Raw genomic sequence first — 18,210 nt, 5'->3', positions numbered from 1 at the left:
AAGTGGTACCGCATAATTGCTCTATTAATGCTGAAGAAATGGTTACGTCTAATGTTTTAATGGTCCCAGCATTGATTTCCATTTGTGATTGTAGTGCATTGTTTGATTTAAGCGTTTTAACGACGACGAAGCAAATTTTTGCTTAGTTCTGTTTCTGTGGTCGTTTTGGTTTTGCTTGTAATGTTTCATTTGTAATAGATTTGATTTTGACGTGATTTATCTTAGATCTGTCGCATATGGAGACTACTTCGCCGGATATTCCGTGCATAAAGTATGGGACACCTTATTTTTAACATTATTTAATGTAGTATTTATTATGTACCAATCACATAAGAACATTTTATATGTAGGTAACTCTTAGAAATTGAATTCAAAATTGCAACGTCCGCGTTCCCACAACTCTTAAGTCAATCCACGACACTTGATGCGGGTACCGCTAGACTATCAATCGATCCAATTCCACTAGACCAATACAGAGATTGTTTATACTGAGTAGACTCTGGTTCTAAAGGTTAGTATGGAAATAAAAATAAATTGTTACTGCATATAAATTGTTAAGAATTTGATCGTTAAAGCTTGTTATGTCAACATAATTACGTTTGGATATATTTCTTTCGCATAGAGAGATGGTAACTTGTAAAGAGGGTTTCAAAAGTGGCTGCTTTTGGCTATGACTTTTAGTTCTATCTTACTTTATAGGTAAAGCTGGCGTAAGTCGAAGCGTAGACCTGACTGTCCTTTCAAATTTACTATCAGAAATGCTTCTAAATATTTAATTAATGAATCACGCAAATGGAACCTTACTAATTGACCATAGCGATTACACTTATACTAAGACGCCATATATTTATTAAATTATAAAAAAAAATTTTTTTTTTCATTTTTCATAATTTGATTTGAAAAAATACAAGCCAAAAATAAAATAAGAGTGTGCTCAGAAATTGCACGAACTGATTCCACCTGCACCTTTCCACCATCGGTCGAGACGGCGCGGGGAGGAATTCCATCTATATATGGTCGATATGTCTACTCTTGAACCGCTAGATTCGCTTCTTTCTTCATTATGCGAACTGCTAAATAATGGATTCTCTTCCTGCGTCTTTGTACCTCTATACATATTATAATTTGGCGATCTTCAAGGTAAGAGTGAATAGGCACTATTTGAATACACATGCTGTACCTTATTAACCACATCACCGCTTTAGACCAGGTTGGATCGTGGTCAAACGCACTCAAACCATTTATTAAAAAAAGCCATTTTTATTTTTAGCTTGTCTTATTTCATCATTGGCCTTATACATCTGTTTCAGACGATTTATGACGTCATTGCCTCGAAGAAATGCACTTTCTTTCATGGCTGTGCAAGCCAATCCTAGAGCGGCAAACTCTTATTTACATTGTTTATAATTAAATAATTATGAACCTAAATCTGTGCTTTCATCAATACGTTTGGATCTAAACTAACACTTTTACAAACGGCTTTTTAAAAATGTTTATTATTTAAGTACCTACTTTTTTAAACGTCTTTGCATGTTACAAAATCAGGTAACTTATTTTATCCATTATTTATGCGTCAATTCGTGAGTTGTTTTAATTACAATACAATCAATTTGCATTAATTAAGACGTAAACGGTAACGTTAACTCTATGAGCGCCATTTGCAAAAGGTTTAATGAAGCTCTTTTTTCTATAAAGGCGGCTTGGGGACATTTTAATACTTCCATTGTTGCAACGGCATGAATTAAATCAGTATTTTTAATTGAGGCAGATGTATTTCAATTTAAATTTAAATACTGCTTTTTATTTTTATTTAAAGGTTACCAACATAGTTAACAATAAGTACCTTACTGTAAACAACTTAACAAAATAAGAAAGTAATTGTTACCCCAATTATAGGTGACAACGGCATGGTGATTACAGCAAAGCTAAGCTAGCCTAAATCTAACTGTATAAAGAAAAGCAAAAATGTAATAATAACCTAATGGTGAATACGGCCAAGAATGTGTGAACCTTGCGCAGTTTAATCTATACGGCATCAAAGCCATATAATAAGTACGTACATGCACAAACTCACACCCGCGCTCACCAAGAGGCGATGTAGGCAGATTCCAAGCGGAAGACAACGTACAGCCTCCTACAAAGTCTCAGGAGTCGCAGATAATCATAATTATGCCAGGAGACCAACCCATCGCCCATGCGAAGATCCAACGTGCTAGACAAGACCTAATGACAATGAATGATGATATTCACAACCTATTTAAAAGAATTGAGTATAATATTTTTTATACTTACAATAAATAAATCATAGTACAACGTAAGACCAGACACGATAAGAAGTTCAACGTTATGAAAACTGTGTTAATAGTTGATTTACTATATTCCCAACACTAGGATGAGCACCTACTAAACTGTAACTGTAAGTACAGTTTATTTATTATAGTAAAGTGCCACACTTATCACGATTATGATTATCACGTACTCAGCGGCGAAGAAAATCAGACAGAGAGCCGCATCCGTAAAAATCGAACCTGTCAAACCTTTAGGTTAAGCGGACTCTGTGAAAACGGAATAACACGAGGGAGATGGTGAAAGTGACACACTTAAAACTAAATGAATGAATACGTAAATAGAGCAATAGCTCAGTAAAAAAAAATCAATATGATAAAAGGATGAGGAAAGTATTACAAAAAAATAACAGTAAGCCTAAAATACTTCCAATCTCGGATTACTTGATATTAGCTTAAGACGAAATCGAATTACACCCAAGTAAACACACGCGTACGGAAGTGTCTATTAACACTCACTCATTAGCACAAGATTTAATTGAAAGGGCCACTCAATAAATTCCAAAGAATCCCTCCACCAATAGCTACGGCAACGTCCGCACTAAATTGTTTTACAACCTAACAGTGTTAAGTGATTTTTACATTTTATTGTTCAACAATAGACCTGCTACAATAGGGGACACTTCAACTGTCTATTCTGAATGATCCTCTATTTGTTTAGTTTTGAGTACTCTTACCTTCTTCTTAGGGGTTTTTAAGAAATCATTTTTGTTCAAACAGCCTAATGTTAAGCCAGCCAACCTATCATTATTCTTTTGCAGTTTGTTGTAAAATAGCTGTTTGACACTTTGTGTTGTACAAGTGACAACTTGTAGGTACAGGTTTTTAGGTACAGGTTTAAAAAAATTACGTAAGTACCTACGTTATTTTTCATATTTTTATGAAGGTAAAATTTACTAATGGAGTGAAGTTGAATAGAATGAAGTTCTAATCTTGCTATAGAATGTGGGATGAGCTAGAAAAAAGAGAAGGAAAAAAGAAAAGAAAGAAAGAGAAGAGAAAAAGAGTTGAAGGAAGAGTTTTTCTAGATTGGTAAATGTTCAAACCAGATGTATTTAATATAGTTTCATGCACACTAAAACAAATGGTATTGCCAAGTACAATATCCTATCCTCACGTCCTCATCATAAGTAAGTATCCGACTCCTTTGAGAAATTCTAGTCAAGTAGGTAAACTTGAGCACTAAGCTGAACTTTCAAAGCTATATTTTTGCATACATTACCCAGCTCAGTTACCGAAAAGACATTCTCAACTTACACTCACTTACGTAACTATCCGCAAACATTTACTCTCAAGTTTACACCATATTCGCAAACCTCAAGACCAAGTATTTGTAAAATGTCTTCGGACTTTACAGAGTTTGCGTGATCACATTTACTACACTCGACTCCCTACAAAGTATCTATCGAACTAAATTTCGCTTCCACCTTATTGGTTAGATGTCCAAGTCTCCCACTTAATGTTGCCTTGCGGGCGAGTTAACACTTAAAAAAGGCCAGTTTACTCCGAATGAAGAATGAAGGGGTGATTTGGTCCTTTAATTTGTAGATAATATCATTCACAAGATTTAGGTCTGCATAAAAATATAAAAGTGTAAACTCGCCCGAACGCCATATATTAAGTGGGCGACTTGCCACCCAACCCCACCTTATTACAAGAAATGATTCCAGTCGAAGTCTCAAAGCATAAAAGTTTCTCTTTAATGAATCAACATAAAGCATAATTTTTCTTTTTTTCCAATTTTGTCGTCCACTGCCGGTGTAGTCAGCGGTTTGACACTGCGTCAGAAGATTTGGTGATGAAAATGTTTTAATATAAGGAGAGATTGGCATCGGCGAGCGAACTTGTAACGTTCTGGTGACAAGATGGGTAAAGTTTTTTAATAAAATATGTACTGGGTGGAGGAACGGAAGCTTCGCGTATTTTATGATGTCTCTCGGGTTTACTGCTCCGAATTTGTGATAATCGTGTCGTGTAATCCCTACGTTACAACTTGCCCAGCTCTTGATTTATTTTGTTTTTCTCTAAGCGCCGGTGGTACCAGAAACATGGTTTCACGGGGAAACGAAATCTTTAGCGCTTCATTTATTTTGTCATTTTATTTAATTTAAGTTTTTCTCCGTATTTTTAATGTAATTTAGTATTACATAACATAACATAAATAGCCTATATACGTCCCACTGCTGGGCACAGGTCTCCTCTCAATCAACCGGAGAGGGTATGGAGCATACTCCACCACGCTGCTCCACTGCGGGTTGGTGGAGGTGTTTTTACGGCTAATAGCCGGGACCAACGGCTTAAAGTGCCCTCCGAAGCACGGAATCAACTTACTGTTTTTTCTTCTTAATTTAATATTAATATGTTCAATGTCTCCTTGAATACCTATCACTCCTACAGCACTCATCTGAACTTCATTCCGAACTTGAATATAGAAGATCTTTATCGATAAGCCATTTACCATTTTGAAGTACATGCAACTAACAAGATTTATAAAGACGTTTAAACATTTTTTTCAAATACCGTCATCATTTAAAAGAAAGAAAGAAAGAAAGAAACGTTTATTATAAAGGGACACCACAGTAACAAATATATAATATAAAACACGGAGTAACACATAACTTACAACACACATTTACGACCATAAACGTTTGCTTGAATAGTTCTCCAAAGGTAAATCAATTGTACGTCTCTAAATTTCCAGCATATCATTCATTTATAACCATAATTGCCTGCGGTTATGTCAGGATTTCTCTTTAACTTTCTTTATGGTGGTCATAATTTAATCAGGATTGAAATATAATACAAGGGAAAACTGGAATGGAGGCAACGACCCATAAAATCAGCTTTACGACAAATTTTGTTCAATATTTGTGTCGTAAATCAAAAGCATGATCTGTTTCTGGTGCTTCTAGCAGCGGATGTTTGTGCTGCCGAGAAAATGACCCGAAAACACGCCGCCACTATAACTCTGTCCTATGGAGATTAGACTCACGGCCTCCATGGTACAGTAGTTGAGCGTTGGGCTTACGACCCAGAGATCCAGGATTCGAATCTCGGTGAGGACATGACCCGAAAATCACTTTGCAATACCTAGTTTGGTTAGGACATCGCAGGCTGATCACCTTATTGACCGAAAGTAAGATGACCTGAGCATGCTAAGCAATCGGTCCCGGCTACTAAGTTATTACGTAAGTAAGTATGTATGATATATGAGCCATGTCAGGATCCTTTGGCGGCTGAATAGTAACCCTGAGCGTTGATGAGGCCAGGTTTTGACTTCACAACCCACACGAGAGAAGAATGGAGATTTGAACTACTATAGGTCAGTTTATGTAAATAAATTTATGGACACCAAAGCTTAAGAGTATGTCTGTGATTAAAGTGATACAGGTACTCATTGTATGAATAAATGATAAATGTTAATTATAATACTGATATATTTGAAAGAGATTTACAATCTTCTCTGAAGAAGGTTAAGGATTACATACTTAATTCAGTAAATGGAAGCAGGAACTGATCTTCTCACCGCGGAACCATATCACTCCATTTTCATTAACTGATATGTTTAATAATGATGCATTATGAGAGCTTCGTTATTGAAGTCCTTTAAAGGGCAAGTCAAGGCACATTTCCTAAATTCTGTTTCTCCACTATCCAAACCATGATATTACCATATATTCAAGTTTATAATAATCTACATAGCTCCACACTTCAAAGTAACTTCAGCCTTAAGTAGGTATCATGTCTAAGACACAGTAAGCTGTTGTATTACAACTTCGGTTACAAGAAACACATTTTAGTATTATAATACTAACGTAGCTAAACTCTAACTAAATGTGTGAAACGTGAGTTTATTGAGAATAATATAGGTATTTACTACTATATGCGAAATATAGACGTCGATACGGCTCACCACCTATCATCATCATCATCATCATCATCAGCCCATTAACGTCCCCACTGCTGGGGCACGGGCCTTCCCTATGGATGGATAGAGAGGTCGGGCCTTAAACCATCACGCGGGCCCAGTGCGGATTGATGGTTATTAACGACTGCTAATGCAGCCGGGACCAACGGCTTAACGTGCCTTCCGAAGCACGGAGGAGCTCGAAAATGAAAACTTTTTTTTTTGTGGTCACCCATCCTATGACCGGCCTTTGCGAAAGTTGCTTTACTTCAACAATCGCAGACCGAGCGCGTTAACCGCTGCGCCACCGAGCTCCTCAACCACCACCTATCACGTTTGTCTAATAGAAAGCTTGGTAAGGCGTGAGCACTTAGTTCATCATCCGATGTATTCGTGAGCTTAGGTATTAGTACAAAAGTCATTGTAAAGTTCCCGGGTTCGAATCTCGGTGGGGACAAATCACAAAAATCACTTTTTGATCCCTAGTTTGGTTAGGACATTACAGACTGATTACCTGATTGTCCGAAAGTAAGATGATCCGTGCTCCGGAAGGCACGTTAAGCCGTTGGTCCCAGTTACTTACTGATGTAAGTATGTAGTCGTTACATGAGTCATGTCAGTAGCCTTTGGCGGCTCAATAATAATCCTAACACAAGGGTTGATGAGGTTGGTAATTCACCTCACAACCCACACGATAGAAGAAAAATAATAAAGTAAAACATCACAACTAAAAAGTTTCGCAAGAAGATAAAAATAAAAGACATCAGATTGACTTTAAATCACTTCACCTAGCCAATAAACGTGGCAGACGACTTTAAAATTTTAAAACACCTTTAAAATAAACATTTTGAGGTGCCATTTCCCTTTTCCAACGCCGATAGTCCTATGATCACCATCAGTCCGAAGATCAAACGGGGTTAAATTTAGATTTGTAAAGTTTATGTGCCGAGTAAACGTTTTTGATATTGTGTATAAACATCGCGGAATATGCTTTCATTTTACGACGGAAACGGTGAAATGTATTGACTCCGCGACGAAAGAAATCAGTGGAAGCTTTTTATGTCGTGTCGGTGATGTCAATGGCCGACCTTACCAGCCTTGGTATCGGGATTAATATTACAGAGGATCCTTACATGGATCATGTTCACTTACCAAAGCGTCTGCAGAAGCACTCCATAATTCTTATATGCAGTGTGCTCCAAAACCAAATAGAAGGGACATCCTTACAAATTGATTTTTGGAATGTCGAGGACATTCTATAAGAAACGAATCCAGAACCTCCCAAACGCACTACACCAAACCACGTCTATAAAAATCGGTCTCAATGGATTTCTTTTCAACATACATGCATAAACTCACGTCTATTTCACACCGGGGTAGGCAGATACTATGGAATTCCATTTTTGCTTCGATCCTGACACACTTCTCTTGATTTCACCACATTCATCAATCATTTCATACTCGCACGCTGGTTCAGAGTAGATCGTATTAAACATTTTCTAAGGAAGTCTTCAATTTGGTCAACCTTCTCTTTTATACCATAATTTATTCTAATTTCCTAATTTCTTTACAAAACAGCTAATCACACAAATAAAGTTATGAAAGCAGTAATTTATTTGCAGACGCTCTCAAATATTAAGAATAATGAAAATTTTCAAGTACTTAAATTCAATTTAGGTTCTTTCGCTTTGCAAATCTTTTCTGAATATTTTATATTATATAAGTATTGTTATGAAGTTTAACATTTTGTATTTTTTCATTTATTTTAGTTTTAGAATAATGGAGTAGCTTTATAAAACAACAAATAAGAAATGAAAAATCAACGTTTTATAGCTTTTTCAGTCTACACTACTCATAAGATCTTAATTTTTTAGCATTCATATTTATTTTAATTGCAATAAAGAGTGTTTGTATCGTATTCATCTTGCCAGCAAAACTGAGACCGACGAATCAGTTAATTTTTATAAAAGTCATGGCAACAAAGCCTTACAATTGGAAAATTATAAAAAATAAATAAATAAAGTATTCTGTTTTATTGTGTACAAACAAATAAATAAATAAAGATATTTTCTAGAACTCGTAATCCAGCCTAAGGAAAGCCCAAACAATCAAATTAAATTTTGCCCTATACCAAAAATCCGATAAACCCATTAATTTCTCCCACATTTGCAACTAACCTAACCCTTGAGCAATCAGCCTCTGAATCTCCCTAATGAGAGGGACATCCAAGTTTCGCGTCATTATCTCGGACGGGCATTATCTATTCAGGCGATGTAGACATGTTGCCTTTATCGAGAACTCCTAGCTACTGTTGAATCCCTGGTACCGTCAGAGGAAGTTATGCTTAATGCAATATTAATTCGACGCCTTTTGTTTCTTTTTTATTATTTTAATTAAGATCTCTTTTCTATTAGACCTTCAAGCTTATTGGTTTTTACTGTAATGGCTGAATGTAAAATATATATATATATATATTCACGTTCGTAATATAGTAGGGTTCTTTCATAATATGACAATTTATTTACATTATCTTGGTAAGCTTTGACTTTTGCAGAGACAGGTGGTAACCTAACCCTAAGAAATCCTTGCCAGTGCTATTTTCCTGGTACCGTCGGATGCGGTTTCGCTTGATTAAATATCAATTGACGACTTTTCTCTCCTTCTAATTTCAGTTTTACTTTGGGCTTATAAGGACTTTTATCATTGTTCAAACTCATTCTCCTGGTCCGTAATAAGACTATCTATATTTTTATAACCGCCATATTTGCTTACCCTTAAAACCTAGAACGGATTTTATTCTGGACCTAGTTCTTTACTATGATTACTTGAGGGGATGTTAGACTTTATAAAAAAGGCCTTAATTGATGCCGTTGAGAGTTGAAACGGAGACCTCAAAAGCTGCTTAATCACTTTTGCACAGAGATTTTCAGTTTTTAGTAACAAAGTAGTGAGATCTAAGTCCTTTATTCCTTGAATGTAATAGAATTAATAACGGAACTTTCTTCTCTGCCCCATTTCGTGAGTTAGTATTCCAAATATGGATGTATGAAAGCGAGGAATCGCGTCCAAGTTTCGCAGCATTATTTTGAATGTAAGTACATTATCTATTCAGACGATACGGACACGTCTCGTTTATCTAGAAACTTCTAGACGTTACTGCACTCCTGGTACATCTGGTGTATGAAATATGGACTAAGTGTTAGTAGACTTTTACATTTCTTGTACTCTGTTGTCCTGGTTCAGTATTTATATAGACCGACACATTGAACAACTTATGCCTGGGGCAGGTATAGCCACAAGACACCAGGAAACAGTCTCTGTGGTGTATTGAGTGAGCGTTGGTCTCACAATCTGGAGGTATCGGGTTTGAATCCCGGTGGGGACATATTATCACAAAAATAGGCAAAATAAGTCACGCCAAAAAAAATAACACTGGAGCTATAAAAATCGAACGCCCCTCTAAGACCCGTGCACGAAAAATCCCCGTATGTACAATATTCTATGACTATAATAATATTATGATGACATGTAAGCCCTTATAGTTAGATAGTCTATCATAATAATGTGCTACAGTACCGTAGAGCCCAAATAAACCACTCACAGCATCCCAAGATCACACCCGCGTTTTTATCGGGTGAGCAGAGCAACAAGTCAACAACAAAACTCGCAGCTACTCTTGATATTATTTTATCCTCAAAATGGATATGATGAATCATAACCTTCGGTTTTAAAACAATTTTTTAACGCATAAAATTTCCTCACTCACAAACCTCTCGACAACTTTTACCTGTAGAAACTCTGATCCATTTCTCTATTACAAAGTTAAAATATATTCGAGTTGAGATTTATATGGAGTTGGATTGCTGTCGCTGCCAGTCGTGCCTGATCTGCGACTCGGGATAAATGTAGCGACACGTTTTGAATAACATTAAGTAACTCATTTTGAACTTGGTCAGATCCGAGATTACACCGCACTGAGAATTCAAATCCGATACGGGAAGGTTAAAATATTACTCAGACGGAGCACTTATCAATTTATTTGCTGAAGTATGCATCCGAGACGTCAGTGATTCTAAATTTTATTGCTTTAAGAAATGTTTTATAGTTGTATGGGAACACAAGGAATATCATTTTATGATCAACAATACAAATACAACTCACTTCATGGCATGCAATCCATCTCTCTCTCTCTCTCTCTCTATTTAAGAGCAGCGCTCTTGTCGGTGGAGTAACCGCCATTCCTCTCTTCTTCCCGCCAAAACCTTCACCTCCCGATACGACACGACCTGCACCTTCTCTTTTATTTGTTTCATAAATGTTATCCTAGGTCTACCCCTTCCTCTCTTCCCTTCAATTTTTCCTTCTATAATGTTTGTTATAAATGAATCGTGTCGTATCAGGTGGCCAATCATATTTCCTCTCCGGTTCTCTATAGTCTTCAATATGGTTCTCTTTTCTTCAACTCTTTCCAGCACTTTTTCATTTGACACCATTTCAGTCCACCTTATACCCTCCATCCTTCGCCAACACCACATCTCAAACGCTTCCAACCTCTCTCTGTCTCTCTGTGTCATAGTCCACGTTTCACTCAATCCATAGATGGGTATTATAGACAACAAATTTTAATAACCAGAAAACATTTTGCAGCAACAAATTTTGGAGTCCTAACATGGAGCATGAATTGTAAATAACAAAATATAATGGATCAGACATGACTCCTTTATCCAATAATGCTGTAAACTCATTTCTCCAGCGTTATCCCGTTTTCACAGGGTCCGCTTTCCTAAACTGATGATTTGACAGGTCCGGTTTTTACAGAAGCGGCAGCCTGTCGTTCCAACCCGCAAAAGGAAAACCAGCCCAATACAGGTTAGGTCACATACTTCTTAAAAGCATTTCTTGGAAATGTGGGTGTCCTCACGATATTTTCCTTCACCGACAAGTATGTGATAATAATAATCAATTCTGATCCAAATACGAATTCGAATATTTAAGTTCTCTTCAAGATTCGAACTTGTGACCTCACAGAGAACTGAACTGGGTTACTGCCGCTCACGGGTCGTAATATTGCTGTAGCATTTTAATTTTATACATAATACACCGGCCGGCCATAGGATGGGTGACCAAAAAAAAAAACTTTTCATCTCGAGCTCCTCCGTGCTTCGGAGGGCACGTTAAGCCGTTGGTCCCGGCTGCATTAGCAGTCGTTAATAACCATCAATCCGCACTGGGCCCGCGTGATGGTTTAAGGCCCGATCTCCCTATCCATCCATAGGCAAGGCCCGTGCCCCAACAGTGGGGACGTTAATGGGCTGATGATGATGACATAATACACAAAGCTTTTATTTAACGTCTTTAAATACAATATTACCGAAGATTTGTTACTTTATTTTGTTTAAAAATAATCTTAATTCAAAGTCTTAATTTATTTATTCAGATATCCAATGGTATTTACGATAGTTGTTTACATTACATGTACAAAATATCTTCGCCAACAACAGGATATCGTTACATGCAAATTTGAATGAACCGTGTTAGCGCGTGTATCTAGTGCGATGTATTCATCATAATAATTACTTGCAAAATCATTGACTTACATAAGACAATGAAATAACATATTAGTATTATTAAATACATATCATGTAGCATAATATACCTAAACATTACATATTATATTATAAATTTCATAAAGAGTTTAAAAGTCAAAGAGCACAAATAGGTCAGTTGCCAATTAGGTTTTTTTTTGACGTGGCTTATTGTAGATTTGCCGCAGATGGCATTAACTACTTGGCCGGAATCCAATAAGTTAAGACACGACATTACTATGGAATTTGTATGAAAAAAGACACTATGACGTCAGACTTATTATTGTGTTTTTCTTGATTCTTCTTATCGTGTGGGTTGTGAGGTAAAATACCAACCTCATCAACCCTGGTGTCAGGGTTATAATTGAGCCGCCAAAGGCCTCTGACATGGCTCTCTTCTTTTCTTTTTAAAATCATAAAAAAGTTCAATACAAAAGAGAAATGTGTTTCGTCAGTTTTAAATCTGTCTTTATTAAAATCAGAATTTTATAATTTAACATGGTAAACTACCCAATTGAAGTTCAAAAGTTTCCTGATGCTAAATACGGGGTGATAACAAAATTCTTTTAAGGAAAAAAGGCGGGCAAATGCCCTCGGAAGCCTACAACGAACTTCTTTTATATTTTTTATTTTTTTCTTTGATGAGCTTTTATTTATTTTCCATTTTTCATCCTCCAAACTCTAATGATCTTTAATGAAAGAAGCCGATACAACGATACAAACCATTTTTTTCTTCGGCTCATACTTTTGGAGATTTTCTTTTCAACTTCGTTGCGTTTATTTATTATTTATAGTTGAACGAGTCCGAATGAAATGTTACAAATTTTGTTGGGGCTTAAAGTAAATACTTCCAAAATATAAAATAATAGGTATTTAGAGAAAAATGTCGGAAAGCAACTGTTTTCTTTTTATTTTATTGTAAGTAATAAAAGTTAGCTGACAAAATAAAAAAATAAGAATTAATTGAACTTATGTGGTGAACGGAAGCTAGTAAAATCTTAGAACACGTACAGTCATGAGCAATATCATGGTACCCACTTTAGAACCCTGTCGCACTATCATATTTGACATCTAACGAGACTTACGGTTTAATTTGTCAAAAAAGTTGATGTGACATGGTTTTAAATTATATGTACGGCCTCCGTGGTCCAGTGGTTGAGCGTTGGGCTCACGATCCGGAGGTCCCGGGTTCGAATCCCGGTGGGGACATATCACAAAAATCACTTTGTGATCCCTAGTTTGGTTAGGACATTACAGGCTGATCACCTGATTGTTCAAAAAGTAAGATGATCCGTGCTTCGGAAGGCACGTTAAGCCATCGGTCCCGGTTACTACTTACTGATGTAAGTAAGTAGTCGTTACATGAGCCATGTCAGGGGCCTTTGGCGGCTCAATAGTAACCCTGACACCAGGGTTGATGAGGTTGGTACTCCACCTCACAACTCACACGATAGAAGAAGAAAGTGTAGACATATTAGTACTCGTGACCGTACGGCTGCTTATATTAGTAATGGTAGTACCAAGGGAAAAACGTTCCTAACATGGTGTACAATTTTTGTGGCGATTGACTAATCCCTTGTCACCATAAGGATAATCATATCCACCTTAGGACTTCTTATCACAAGTAGCTGGAAGTCTGTAGTAGGCTAGTTTCCAACTAGTCAAATTAGCTACATTTTAGTAACCGTCAAAACACGAAATTACTAAGGAAATTTTATGAAAAGGCACACTGTGACGTAATAGAAAAACGTGATAAAATTTTGGACTTATTATTATGGTTTTCTTGATTAAATTTCTTAAATAAGTTAAATAGAAAAAATTAAATGTTTTTCGTTAGTTTTAGATCTGTCTTTATTTAGTGATCAGAATTTCATAATTTATCTTGAACCCAACACGACCCAAGTTTACACGGAGTAAGGTACTTATAAGAAATGTCAAGTAATAACAAAAGGACATGACAGAGACGCGAGCAATTTTAAAATGTTAGTTGTTAGACAGATAAAATAAATAAACGGATTCTGTAGAAGCAGAAGAGAAATTGAAATTGGCATGTCATTCTGTCTGTCTCCTGTCTTTAATTAATTTCAACCTATTTTTAGAAATTGAGTAAGTATCTAGACGGAACGAATTCAAAATTATTTTAAAAATCGAGCTTAAAGGTGTACCTAAAACGGAGTTTCTTGACGTAGAGAATCCTATCCTATGGTATGCTAAAACCGCAATGAATTTGCAGGAGTTGTCAGCCAACCATAAGATTTTACCTTATAAACTACATGGTAGTACCTGCCAAATTTCCGGGTAAGAGCCCTCGGCTCTCCCTATTTGTTCGGCCAAGTAGTAAATGCGATTTGCGGCAAAACAATTAGTCACATCAAAAATGAACCTGCCGTACAGATGGTAACTAACTGCCGAATATTATGTTCCGATGCTGTTATGTTCCGAACATTTATCCGTCGTATTATTACAATAATACTAGAACTTTTCTAAGCTTGTAAAATAACATGAGTCGTTATAGACCTTAATCGTAACGAGCCTAAAGATAACACTATGATCCATTCCAAAGCACCGATAGCTAGACAAACAAAAACGAAAACTGTAGATACCTAATCTGAGCAGGAAAGTGTATCATCGAATACATAGACGAGCGTGCCACATCCATCAGCGTAGAATGTCGGTCAATACATGTAAGGTAAGTATTACATTTGTTAAGAATTGTTCGACTTGCAACCCAAATGGAGATGATGAATGCCGCGGCCCATTTTATCAGGTGCTCCTTTAGTAGATAAAATTCCAGTAGAAGAATGAAATAAAACGATTTGTAAAGAAGGGTTTGTTGATACGCTGGATAAACTTACACTTTGTGTAGGATTTATTGTAAAGTTATATGATTATATGACGAAATACCAATGTTAAATAATATTTTAACTTTAAATTTTACATTGGTAAAACTAGAAATTGATTTAGGTACATGTGTATACCTATCACCTACATAAAGGTATTGTATTGCAAAACAAGTCTTATAAGACAAGATATTCTTTATTGCGTAGGCACGGCTTACCTACATACTATTAGCAGGTACCTAATAATAACAGGAGTATTATAAAATCGGTAAAAATCTCAGAAATAATATTGTGTATCTTCAAAGAGCAAAAAGTTTTATAAATAGAATGAACTTTGAAGCAAAACGGGAAAATAGGCTCTGATAATGAATTCTCCTGATGAGACCTTTATAAGTAACGCATCTTTTATCGAAAATACAAAGTCAAATATTTTTTGTTAAATATGAACGGAGTTATGAATCGGAAACGAACAAATATAATTAACATATCTCACAATTACACAAATTCGTAGTCAAAGACTTGCAGCCATTGTTGATACGATATCCTAAGATAGATATGATGTATCTATGGTGATACGAAATCTGCTTATGGCCAGTAACATTAGTCCATCATGTAAGAAAGAACAATCCCTCTGTCGGATTTTACGACATTCCCGAGATGACAAGCAGCTAAACATGTTCCATATTTTTAATACGCACTCATAACAACATAGAAGCACGAACGTGAAATTAAATAATTATCAATTGGTACAACAATTCAAAAAGCACCTAATTTCAGAAAACGTCCCGACGAAGCTCAAAAGAAACTTCTTCGAGCGTTCACTTCAGAAATTAGCCAGAGCTAATTTCAACAACAATAGACAATAATAAACAGAGTTACGCTTGAAAAAATCGACGAATTAACTTACTTCGCAGTTTGTTATTTCCTCGTGTAGAAATTTTCCTTTGATGTATCACTTCCAAAATTGTATCTTCTTCATTAATATTACTTGCAAAGTTTATGAATGTCTTGAATCTGCTCTTACTGTAGAATGCAATTTATATTTAAGTTGCTGTCGATGGTCGTGTAATAAGACGGGTTATTTGATCTGTTGAACCCAAAGAAAGTTTCGTTCAATAACTAAGCATCTACCGCTATCGTATTACACTTCCGGTTACTTATAAGAAATGTAGACAGCAAAAATTTGCTTGCTATCTCACGCAACTTGAATTTGCATTCCTTTTGAATAATTTCTAGTCATTCCTAACGATTCTTTCTCGCCGCCGTTTTATAAATAAATTCATAAATGAATTCAAATCACGTGGAGTTCAACAATAGATTTATTGTAATCATTAACTATACAACACCCTACAAACTATTAATTGATTCTACAAAGCTCCACATTGATGTCCTGCCCACGGAAATTATTCTATAAACTCGTACATAAATAAAAGTAATTTACGGACAAAAAGGTCTAGCTCAATCACAAACAATACGCCATTGTTATAATGAATTGTTTTGTTACGTGTTCATCCTAAAACTGCCGGCTCATTGTTGGCTTTTATTCCTCCCACATGCTCAGGACTTTAAAATAATAGTTTATTAATCAAATCAATTATCTCTGCATGTGTATCATCATTTACAATCGGTCCAATATTAAATTCACTGCCCGATTTAATGGTGTTTTCAAAGTAAGATGATCCTACAAAATTTGCTCCATGATGTTTCTTCTGATAATCACCGTTAAATGTAATGTTTACAGGGCTGACGCTTTCCTGGTAATATAATATTACACAGCCTGTAAACGTTTCTGAAAGTCATAACATTTCAGTGTAACTAAATCATTTCATGTTTCCGCTGTGATGTTACCATTTGTGCGTTTGCATCCATTAAATCGGGTGCAGTAAAGCTAGCTAATATTATCTGATGCGTATATTTGTTTACTTTGGGCTAAACAGATCTCGCAACACTGACCATCAAACCGACCACAGAAGACACTTTCACATGAAAAATCATTAGGTCCTAACACTGAGTTGGCTCGAACCACGAGTTGCACACAGTCACTGATCCTCGTTGTCAAAGGGTTTGTAGGACGCACTATCTCGGAACAAACATCCCTATACAAACAAGTCGCGGTGCGATGTTTCGCCGCGTGGCGCCGGCCGGCAGCGATCCGTCTCCTACAACGGCCGGGGAGAGACTGAGACTGGCTGAAATTATGTTTAGCTGCGGGGCACACCGGCTATTGCATCCGAGCATAAACGAAAACGACCGAATGTAATTTTGAAGTGTGACCGAGAGGGAAGATTTGTCAATGTGGATGGAGGGAGACGGCGCACAGGTAGGGTGGGAGACTGCACCAAGGGGTTTTGTATGCAGGTTCGAGATTGAGAGAATGCACTCGGCCGAAAGATGCTGGCGCTGTGACGCCCGTAGGCATCATACCTATCATTTTAATAGACTATTAATGAATTGATGACTTAACTGACCCGAATTGTGATCCATTTCGGTTAATTGTAGTTTGAGATAAAGCAATTTATGATCGAATTAGTTCGAGTGGTAAATCGTTGTGATGTTGTTGTCAAGGATTATTTAAATCAAGTGGCAGTTTATAATCCATTTTGATAAGCTTTTATTTTTTTATTGGTCCATTCCTCTATTTTATTGGACAATTATCTACTTTTCAATTTTATTACCCTTGCGTTGTTATAACACATCACAGTAGCTTCATAAATAATTATGAAAATAATAGAACTAACGAGGGATTGTGTTTTTTTTTTTTATTGCACTTTTATCTTCTTCTTTGTCGTGAAATGTGCCATATAAAATGTAAGTCTTTTACTGTTTTCTATTACTTACTTTTGTTTATTCTAAATTGTATATTAATATCTTATAATAGTACTGTTATGAAAGGCTAGCTCGCCGCTTTATTTAAATATGTTTGGTAATAACAAATGTTCAGGACCTCCGCGATACAGGGTTTCCCTAGTGCGGGGTCCGCCAGTAATGTATACATGTTTAAGTTTTTTGATAAATAAACATATTCTATTCTATTCTATTCTATTCTAACGACGGAACAGAGGACTGTAGCCGTAAAAATATGTAACGGTGTATTTCAGTTTCCAGGACAGCGAGTAATTAAAATGGAAATGAGATGTATTGTAGATGAAGAGATCGTTTAAGCAAAAGTGTTTCAAGCGGCAATAAATGCTGGAATGGCTAGTTGTCCAGTATTTATGGCCCGGGAAGTCGGAGTTGACCAGAAATGTTCAAAGAAGATTCATTATAAATAACTCGAGGGAACAATATAGCAGTATATCATGTTTGGATCGTAGGCTTGAATGATTTCTGATGGACTTCATTCAACAGTGTTTGTAGCATGTCGTTTGAGTGTTTTGTAGGCGTACGAGGAAATGATTAGGAATAATAAGGAGATTTGGCTCTTGAATGTCAGTTAAAATCCATGAAAATGTGCCATCAAGTAGAAGATTATGAATTATAATATTGTGCCTACACGATTCTTATCAATCCATTTTTTTGTACCTTATAGCTTG

The 18,210-nt window shown here is 36.2% G+C and overlaps 1 long non-coding RNA gene across 1 annotated transcript in view; it reads right to left on the bottom strand.

Moving 5' to 3' along the window:
* The window catches only part of LOC126375354 (uncharacterized), a 122,406-nt gene extending 105,557 nt beyond the window's left edge, over positions 1–16,849 (bottom strand). The window contains exons 1-2 of the long non-coding RNA XR_007567559.1: positions 16,631–16,849; positions 15,585–15,700 (exon numbers count right to left, since the gene is read on the bottom strand). This is a non-coding gene — a long non-coding RNA (uncharacterized LOC126375354). The remainder of the gene's footprint in view (positions 1–15,584; positions 15,701–16,630) is intronic.
* Between the last annotated feature and the right edge of the window lie 1,361 nt (positions 16,850–18,210).

The sequence above is a fragment of the Pectinophora gossypiella genome, chromosome 18, assembly GCF_024362695.1.
Source record: "Pectinophora gossypiella chromosome 18, ilPecGoss1.1, whole genome shotgun sequence".
In the NCBI taxonomy this organism is placed as follows: Eukaryota; Metazoa; Arthropoda; class Insecta; order Lepidoptera; family Gelechiidae; genus Pectinophora; species Pectinophora gossypiella.
This window is presented reverse-complemented; position numbering and strand designations above follow the sequence as displayed.